Source organism: Piliocolobus tephrosceles, chromosome 2 (assembly GCF_002776525.5).
Source record: "Piliocolobus tephrosceles isolate RC106 chromosome 2, ASM277652v3, whole genome shotgun sequence".
Taxonomy (NCBI): domain Eukaryota; kingdom Metazoa; phylum Chordata; class Mammalia; order Primates; family Cercopithecidae; genus Piliocolobus; species Piliocolobus tephrosceles.
This window is the reverse complement of record NC_045435.1, coordinates 186,168,488-186,176,422: the sequence shown is the minus strand read 5'-3', so window position 1 is coordinate 186,176,422 and position 7,935 is coordinate 186,168,488.

The window sequence follows — 7,935 nt, the reverse complement described above, 5'->3', positions numbered from 1 at the left end:
GAGGATTACATTTTTCCATTTGAAAATTATTTGATCACAATATATAGTATAAAAGGCTAAAATCAGTACTGATAAATCATTATTACAATAATAAACTTTTGTGACTAAACTTTGTTTATTTCTAATTTTAATTCATTTTACTCAAGTATATAAAATGTAAATTTAAACGTAAAAGCTGCATGGAAAACCATAGGTGGAATAGAAGCTTAATTATTTCTATATACAGGGTCTACAGTGCCACCCCTGCAATCCAGAGTTTCCCTTTTGAGGTTTCAGTTACCAGTGGTTAATTAAGGTCTGCAAAAATTACATGGAGACTTACATGGATAAACAATTCATCAGTTGTAAATTGAACACTGTTCTGAATAGCGCGATGAAATCTCGAGCCATCCCACTCCACGTGAGACATCAATCATCCCTCTGGCCAGAGTTTCCACACTGCATGCACTACCCACCCCTTAGTTACTTAATAGCGGCCTCAGTGATCTGACCTACTGTTGCGTATAGAGTGTGTAGGGTCCCGTACTGTCCTTCGTTTCTGACATCCACTGAGGGTCTTTGAACATATTCCTCAAGGAGAAGGGGGGATTACTGTACACATTAGCAATCGTTATAACTAGTCTGTGAGGTACATCACAGATGCTTTTATTTTACTTATTTTATTTAACAGTTGGGGAAAAAAACATACCTGTTTTTTAAGGGCTCATTCAAAGAATGTCATTGCCCATGGAATACACACACCCACACATGCTGCTTTGGTGAGTCAGAGAATCTTTCCTTATGCCCTAAAATCTAAAATGGTATGAAGATTTACTCTGTTGATCCGGGAGAGCAAACCAATTCCAAAAGCACATGCCCTTTGCAGGAAAAGTCCTGGACTTGTTGCTGGCGTTTCATGCAGGGGCCTTTCACAATGTGCTTTGCCTGCTAACAGTGTACTCCAGGGCAGCAGTTCTTCAACCTGAGTGTACACTGGACTCTCTAAGAACACTTGTTACAAATGCAGACTCAGGAATTCCACTCCCAGAGATTTGGATTCAGGAAATTGGAAGTGGAAGCCAGGAATTCTTATTTGACATGTGTTTTGTATAAAAATTCTGATTTTGAAACAGATGGCCATACTTTGAGAGATGAGTTTAAAATGACAAAAGAAAATCAATTCTTTAGAGTTATATACTACAAATCACAGACAAAGCTTTAGAAAAGAGGATATCCGAATTCCATCTTTGCTACAAACTCTTCCCTAACTAGCACCAGTAGATCCCAAATCCAAATATCAGAACTTAATTGAGAGAAATTTAAAAAAAAATGCTGAGCATAGGTACTCCCATATGCAAACACACACATGCGCATACATATCTCTGGAAATCAGATTCTTTCACAAAAAAAGATCTAGACTATAACATTCATTCGCTCCTAATGGTCACTGAACATTATATGTGATTGGGAGTGGGGAATTATTCAGGTAGCTATAGCATTGTTCCTGAATTCAAGTTTACTACTTTTAGAGAATAACATAAAACAGTCAGGCTTGCATGTTGATTTCTGTGAGTGAGGCCATAATATAACAGGAGATACAAGACAGGAGAGTCACGCAGACTGACGGAGCAGTGAAGACTTCACGGATGGGATGTGAGTGCACTTCTAAGAAACGGGTAGGGAGTTGTGAGGATGGAGGGCACAGATGCAGAATAAACTGCTCACCAATCTATATAGACACATCTCTTTTGCATTCTGACCCTCCCTAGGCTTCAACATTTTGGTTTATCAACTCTTTTACAGTTTAATTCCATTCCATCCAGCATACATTTATGAACAGTGTACTCTGACTCTAGTACTTTCTCTTGGGATACAGAGGAAATAAATGATTGGAAGAACTCATCCGAGTCCTTGAGAGGTTTACTCTTCAGTGAGTGGTCCAGAAGCAGGAAGCAAAGAACTCCATTCACGTAATTCTGACAACAGTCTTAAGTTATAATACCACTCCCAATAAGAGTACATGGCATATTAGTTAGAAATATGACGTGTTTTCTAATTTATTAAAAACATGAAGAAAAGTTATCACTGTGTGTTGCTCAATAGGGTTTACAAAATATTTTCAGATACATTATCTCATCTAAGTTCTGTGAAGACAGACATCTTTTATTCACCAGTGCATTCTACATGCTTAAAATTCTACCAGGCATATGATAGGCTCTCAACAAATGTGTACTAATTTAATTCTCAGAGCCCCCACATTTTACAAAAGAGGGAGTAATATTGGACTTTCCTCTTCTGAAACATTCAGGGTCCTTCAGGATGGATACCAGGCTAGCAAGAGTGTCCTAGTCATCTTTGCAGCTCCAGGGCTATTCATTCTGCAAGATCTCTAAGACCAGCATTTTGGTCAATTCACTATGCACCATGCTCCTGCTCACCCAGTGCTTGCACTACTCCTGGATGAGGCTTTAGAGCCACCTGGTGATCAGTCAAATGACATCCTTAATCTAGCACCCTGGCTGTTGGTCTATTAAAAGAAGTAATTATAGAACTTTAGGTATTGCAATTGTCCTTTTGGACTGCAGGGGGAAGCAGCCTTGCATTTTCAGTTGAACAGAACAGCAAGTTCTTGTGTCAAGAACAGCATGCTTTTGTGTTAATTCTGTTGTTTCCATTAATGTCACAAAATGTTCCCTCTATATTTATTAGGATAATATGCATTCTTAGAAGGAGTAAACTGACTTATACCATATCCTATACATAGTCTTCTTACTCCCTTTGAAATTTCCAGTGCTCACTGGAAAAATCTAAACAATAAAATCAATTGCTGTTCTCAAAGGCCATGCTAGCTATAACTAATGTAAAATAAAGTGGTGGTTAAAAGCTTGGACCTCAGAGTCAGGCAGACTTGATTTTAGGCTAAGCCCATTTATGTATGACAGATCTTGAGCAAGCTGTTTAACATTTCTGAGGCTGCCTTCTTGTCAATAAAATGAGAATTATGAATTTTGTCCCATAAAATGGCTGTGAAAAATGAATAACGTTTGTAAAGGTCTTAATGCAGTGCATAGAACTCAATAAACAAGCAATAAATTGTAGCTAGTATGATTTTTATGTTTGTTGTTTTACATATGTGCCATGCATATACATATGTATGTATGTTTCTGTGTACATATATGTATATCTATATTTATTTTTCCATCTATATCTATATATAAAACAACTTAGTAAGTTGAAAACCCAGGAAAGTAAAAGTATAATCATAAAACAACTTCGTTTTTGTCTCCTATGGTGCTTTCAAGTCCATCTGGTCTGGGCCTATTCTTCCCCTGACCCTTGAATAAAATATAGGGCAAGTTCTATGACATTTATGTCATTTTCAGGTAATATTTCAGGTAATATAATGTATTTTAGTCATTTCAAAGCACAAAGACACTGCTTCATTCCAGTGATGTGAATATCTGCGCCCCTGTACACAGGCCGATCTCTTTATAGCCGCTCCTCCAACATGCAGTCACCCTCCGTCACGCAGGCAATGCGCCTGCTACAACTTTTGTTCCTTAGATTTCTTAGCTGGAGATGTGCAGAGGTTTACCTTGTTTCTCTTTTTTATTTATTTATTTATTTATTTATTTATTTATTTATTTATTTATTTATTTATTTTGAGACGGAGTCTCGCTCTGTCGCCCAGGCTGGAGTGCAGTGGCCCAATCTCAGCTCACTGCAAGCTCCGCCTCCCGGGTTCACGCCATTCTCCTGCCTCAGCCTCCCGAGTAGCTGGGACTACAGGCGCCCGCCAACACGCCCGGCTAATTTTTTGTATTTTAGTAGAGACGGGGTTTCACCGTGTTAGCTAGGATGGTCTCGATCTCCTGACCTCGTGATCCGCCCATCTCGGCCTCCCAAAGTGCTGGGATTACAGGCTTGAGCCACCGCGCCCAGCTCTCTAGATCCAGGGAGCAAATACCAAGTGTTCAGAGTAGACGAACTGAAGTCTTACTCTTTAGGCTTAAAGTGAGATTCAAGAACTCTCAGTGTCTGCCCCCTCAATGGTGACATAAAAGTGGTACTCAGTGCATATCAATAGCTCCCTCCAAAAATTATCTCCTAATCTCTAACTCCTTTCTTGGGGTTAATTTTATTTGCTTTTTGTTTGTTTTGAAGGGGAGAGAGAGAGCTGGTCCACTAGGGGCTCCAAAACTGGTTCTCAGACACCATTTTTGCAACTCCGGCCTGGGTCTTTTCTTTCATTTTGGAATTTTGTCTTTATCGTCTAGTGGTCTCAGTCAAAACTAAGTCAGAAATGATTCTAATTTAAAATTCTATTACACTGGCTTATGTGATGTTGCACTGGAAGTCTAGAGTTCATTTTGGGCAGACCGCACCTGGATTTGCTGTGTTTACTCTTGGGTGCCACCATTTATGATAAACCCCAACTAGAGAAGTTTCCAGTTAGTGAGATCCATGAGATTGGCAACTATCTCACATGAGGCATGACTGAAGGAAATTGGGACAAAAACAGTGTTTTAATTTTTTTAAAAAGGGAACAGAGCAAACGTGACGGTGGGTTTTTAATAATGGTTGGATGGCCCAAAGGAATTATGATCTTTCTAGCAGGCTTCAGAGAACATAACTAGAAAATATTGTAAAAGCACAGAGAAGCAGAATTATGCTCAATTAAGAAAGGACTTTCCAAGAATTAGAACTGACTGAAAGGGAAATGGTCTGGTTTGGTGGGGGTTCAACTAGTAGTAGGATCACCATTGGTACAAATGTTACCTATAAAATTCATGAATCAGTTCATGATGGGAATAATTGACATCTCTGATGTGGAGACTGCTTGGGCAAGCAAGGGGCCCTGAAAATTGTATGTTCTTTATGTATCTGTTTTCTTACATAGAATTTGAGTTTTACTTAAGCCATACCTCAGCAATTACTCAGTGAATCATTCATCAAAAACCAACCTCAAATTCAGTTGCAAGGCATATGTTGTTACTCATTCTGTAACTTATTTCACCTGGAAAAACAAGATGTTCATCATGGTACAACATGATTAAGCAATGAGGGGTGTTTTGAGTGAACCAGGTTAGAATAAATCTAATGCGAAAGGTTAACGTTTTACTCCCTTTGAGTTAGTAGACAACTCATGAAGTCATTCCGGCATAAAACCTTTCTCTTGAATGTCCTACACCCTTCCACATATATCCTATGTTCATTATGAAATGGGACATAAAATGAATCTGTCTGAATTGGGCTTAATCTCACAAGTTGAGGTTTTTTTTTTTTTCTTTTGACTCAAACACTTTCAATTGGTCATTATTAATATTCTCTCACCATTTTGTATTTCCTTATTCTTGTTTTGTCTCCAAATATTTAAGTATTCTCTCATGAGGTCGATGTTAGGTCTTCTTTATAAATGAAAAATACTATGCAAATGGTAAGATTTCAGTGTGTATTTAATCCAAGTTGGGCAAGGAAACACTGACATTGCCAGGAAATGTAGAACACTCTCTATAAACTGTTAGGTTGAGTCCTTATCACTGCACTCATGCTAAGCTTCCCAGTCCAGTTAGCTTAACTGGTGTGTTCTTAACTCAGCACATCTGTTCTCACTTAAACATTCTGGAGTGACAGATACACAAAAGGAGTCCCTAACTATCACAGTAGATGACTAACTTTCTATTTTATTCCAATACTCCGGTGCTAAATCACATCAGGGACAGAAATAACGTATCAAGGGCCTTGAGGCAGTAGGACAGAGTATTAAATTAAGAAGCAGTGAGTGAGTACTTTGGTATGTCCAGAGTTTAGCATATGTTTAGGCCAGCATAAGAAAATGAAGCTGGAGTGGCAGGTTATGGTCACATTGTGGAAGATCTTCAGTTCCAGATGAAGGAGCATGAATAAATTTGAACTTATCTTTGAGAGTCACTGAAGGTTTTAGACAAGAGAGTAACAGTGATCATGCAACAGACAGATTAGGTAACATCCTTTGTTAACTGCTACCTGTAAACTTAAACTTCTATCTACTTACACTTTTAAACCAGAGTGAACTCCCACCAGCCAGGTATGGGGAAGCTAATAAAAACAAGTTCTAATCAACTGTATTTTAGGAAATTACCTTGAGTTCTCTCCCTTTACTCTTCTTCTTGCTGTTTGCACTGCACCTGCATCACTTCCCTATCTTCTAATGGCTTCTTGAATTTGCAGCCTTTGTAGTTTGTCATTTATATTCCAGTGCTGACCTTTTGGCTTGAGAATCGACTCTGGGTTCCCTATCTTTCACACTTAGTATTCCTTAGGGTGCAACTTGTACTCACACTCGTCGTTAATCTGAATAATCTCCATCTTGTCCTATTTAGCTCTGGTACCTGGAACCCTATCTTGCATCAGTTAAATTTATAGAACCATTTCCATTTCCTTTTTCTCAACAAGGGGAGGCAACTTCAGACTTTGATTGTCCTGATTTCTTGATACACAACTAAAAATTCTACTAATTTATTTCCTCTATTTATTTATTTATTTGTTTGTTTGTTTTGAGACTGAGTTTTACTCTTGTCACCCAGACTGGAGTACAATGGCGTGATCTCAGCTCACTGCAACCTCCGCCTCGTGGGTTCAAGCAATTCTCCTGCCTCAGTCTCCTGCGTAGCTGGGATTACAGGCAAGTGCCACCATGCCCAGCTAGTTGGGGGAGGGTATCCAATAGTATTTAGACTCTCTGTAGATTTTGCTAACTTTCTATCAAATGAGATATTTTACTGTGAGCGTTCTAAAGAGATCCTTCTAAGATGACCCTGTAATCATATGGGGATATTATGAAATTTTTAATACTACAGACAAAAAGAAAAATGAAAAGCTTACAGAGCTGCTTTTGCATATGGCGATGTAACAGGTATGACAACAGCTTTTTCATAACAATAATAAAAGTGGGAAAATTATATGAAGCAGCTCTTTTTTTTGTTTGTTTTCAAATTTTAAGTTCAGAGGTACATATGCAGGATATGTAGGTTTGTTATATAAGCAAACGTGTGCCATGGTGGTTTGCTGTACAGATCATCCTGTCACCCGGGTATTAAGCTCAGCATTCATTGGCTATTCTTCCTGATGCCCTCCCTCCTCCCACCCCCTGTCCTCTGACCATCCCCAGTGTGTGTTTTTCTGCCTGATGTGTCCATGTGCTCTTATCATTTAGCTCCCACTTATACGTGAGACCATGTGGTATTTGGTTTTCTGTTCCTGTGTTAGTTTGCTGAGAATGATGTTTTCCAGCTTCATCCATGTCCCTGCAAAGGACATGAACTCATCCTTTTTATGGCTGCATAGTATTCCATGGTGTATACACACCACATTTTCTTTATTCAGTCTATCATTGATGGGCATTTATGTTGATTCTATGTCTTTGCTATTGTGAATAGTGCTGCAGTGAACATATGCATGCATGTGTCCTTATATTAGAATGATTTATATTGCAGATGAGATATTTTACTGTGAGCATTCTAAAGAGATCCTTCTATGGTGACCCTGTAATAATGTAGTTTATTTTGGAATGTATTTTACATTCAAGAGGCTAATCATTTTAATAGAAAAATGGACTGGAATTATAGAAACTTGGTTTCAGTCCAAGGTACGCTTCAGAATTTTTAAGCTTATATTATATTGAAATGAAGGAGGTGAAACTTTGACAATCGTTCAGTCAATCTGGCTATTATAGAAAGCCAGTCTATGTAACTGAGGCTCAACAACAACAAATCAAGTATATTTCTTTGCTTATGCCTCAAATTAGCAAAGGTCTATAGCCCAGTTTTTGAAGAATTAATGGAAATAACTATCATTATTCCTCATTTTAGTCATATTCAACTAGAGTATATAAACATTTGTATTTATTTTTATTTCATACAAGACATAATTGGAAAGGCATCATATCACCATTTTATAGATGACAAAAATGAAGAC